The sequence below is a fragment of the Erythrolamprus reginae genome, chromosome 10 (assembly GCF_031021105.1).
Source record: "Erythrolamprus reginae isolate rEryReg1 chromosome 10, rEryReg1.hap1, whole genome shotgun sequence".
Classification (NCBI taxonomy): domain Eukaryota; kingdom Metazoa; phylum Chordata; class Lepidosauria; order Squamata; family Dipsadidae; genus Erythrolamprus; species Erythrolamprus reginae.
In genome coordinates, this window is record NC_091959.1 from 29,192,907 (window position 1) to 29,195,381 (window position 2,475).

The following is a 2,475-nucleotide window of genomic DNA, read 5'->3' on the forward strand; positions in this document are numbered from 1 at the left end:
AGCGAGGGGGAGCCCGGTCCCGGGCCTCGGCCGAAACCTGGCCGGCGGCCCCGGGTCCCCGGGAAGCTCCGCGGACGGTGCTCACACCGGTCTACCGGGCCTCTCCGACCCCGTGCGCCGGCGCGCCAAGCAAGCGTCTCGTTCGGGGACCTCGGCCGCGACGCGGCGTCTGGATCAACGGCCTCGGTTTGGCAGCTCGGGGCCGTCCGCGAACGGTAGGCGTACCGGTCTACCGGGCCTATCCCAGTCGTGCCCCTTGAGCGGGGATACCGTTCGCCGACCTCGGACCTCCACTCGGTCCCAGCGGGCCCCCGGGAAACTCCTCGGACGGTATTCGGACCGGTCTACCGGGCCTCTCCGACCCCGGCCGCCGGCGCGGGAAGGCGGCCTCTCGTTCGGGGACCCCGCACGGGCGCGCGGAACGGGAACGCGGCCTGGGCGGCGCCGGCGGACCCTGCCCGTCGACTCTGTGACGGCGCGGGGCCCCGGGGCCGTGCGCGGACGGTAGTCGTTCCGGTCTACCGGGCCTCTCCGACCCGGCGGCCGGCGCGGGAAGACGGCGTCTCGTTCGTACCCGTCGCGGGGAGCACGTGCCGCGTTGTGGGACCGTCCGCGAACCGGTCTACCCGGCCGATCCCAGCGCGGGCCGCGGGTGCCGTCGTTGCGCGGTAGTGGCCCCGGTCTACCGGCCTGAGCCGAGCGCTGACGGAAGCCTGGCCTGTACAGCTCCCGCCCCCCCCAGCCCCCTGTCCGCCTGTCTGTCTCTGTCTCTCTCTCTCTGTGGCTTGGAGTGTAAGGTGTTGAGGTTTGGTGACGGATTCCATTTCGTCTCCATCCATCCTTGCCATTGCTGAGACATGAATTCTCCACCACGATCTCCCAATGGGGATCGATTGAAGACGTGTGCAGCAAAGTCTTCGAAGATCTGAAAGGCCAGAGGATTTTTGTTTCGTTACATACGCAAAACCGTATCTAGGATAATTATCAAGCATAGTTAAGAAATACTTGAAAATTACCTTTAGTAGGTCGAAATGGACCGACAATGTCGGTATGAGCCCCCCCTCCCCCCCGAAAAAATAATAATAATAATAATCCGTGCACACAAACGTGTGGCACGTTTGCCAATAGGGGCTGCTTTGGATACCAACGGAACAATCCAAGTAAATTTCGCAACTACTACTATCAACCATTGACAAATTCAGGCATCTTGGATAAAACTGCAAAGGATGCATGGCCCAAACGACGATGCCAACGGTGAACACATCTGGAATGAAAAGATTAGTAGTTAGTCAGTACAGGTTTAACGTTTGCAACGTTATGCGGAACCTCAGGTTGGTTCTTTGATCAACCTTTTGAACTTCATCGGCTCTAGGAGCCTTCGTTTCTGCAGTAGCAACAGGTTTGGCTCTCTCTCTCTCTCTCTCTCTCTCTCTCTCTCTCTCTCTCTCTCTCTCTCTCTCTCTCTCTGCACCTTGGAACTTTTATACTTGCTTCAATTTTCATCTGGGGTTTTGCCTTTAAGTAGTAAACACCTCTAATTGGAAAAGCACGAGCAACAACTGTCTCGTTCTTGATAACGTGGAGTTCTTTTTCTAAGAGCATAAGTCTTCGTTTAGATGATACATACTGAGTAAGTTACTTGCAGCTTCCGGAATGTATAGAACACGTGGAATCGTTTGGTCTAATTCTTTTACGTAAGCAGTTTCCCTTCTCCTTCAACTTTGCATAGGTGATTTGACCCTGAATGTAGTTCTTTTATGTCAGTCTTACGTAGTTCTGTGAAAAGTTCTCTTTGGCAAGTAACGTGAAAAGCGGCTCCGCTATCTAAAGTCCATAAACGTCGGATGTCATGCTCTGGATCTGACTGTGGAACGTTGTTCGGGACCAAAGAACCGACGGAAGGACGTGGTTCACTTCTGGAACCTCGTTGAGATGATCTGTCGGAGTTGCTGGAGCTTCTGCGCCTGCCGCAGATTGAGAGCGTTGCGAATCAGGATATTGAGTGCGTTGGAAGTCTGTTCTCCTGGGCTGGTTGTAACCTGGATATAAGGTTCGGGAGGGAAGCGTTTCTGATAGGAAAGTGAACACAAGGACAAGGGGCCGCAATGTGAAGTTAGTTGAAGTTGGATAATTTCCCATTTTGTTTCGAGTTTCTTTTACGTCGGCGATGCTACAGTATCGCGAATGTGGCCGGTTGGATACCGGATGGAAAATGTTTCCTCTCTACATTATAGCCGGTGGGGGGAAATATCCATCCTTGGCCACTAAAAAAAAAATGGCTCGAAATACTAGCGGGTCGGGAAGGGGGAAAAAAGGGTCCTGACACAGCGGCTCGTCTCCTAGGTGACTGAACCGGTGAAGAAACCAGCCCTCCCTTTCCCATATCGGTCCCGGCGGTTGCACCGGCAGGCGTGGGTTTGCGTCGATGAACTTTAACTTACGCTGGCATGGCCAGCCACGAATCCAAAATGGCTT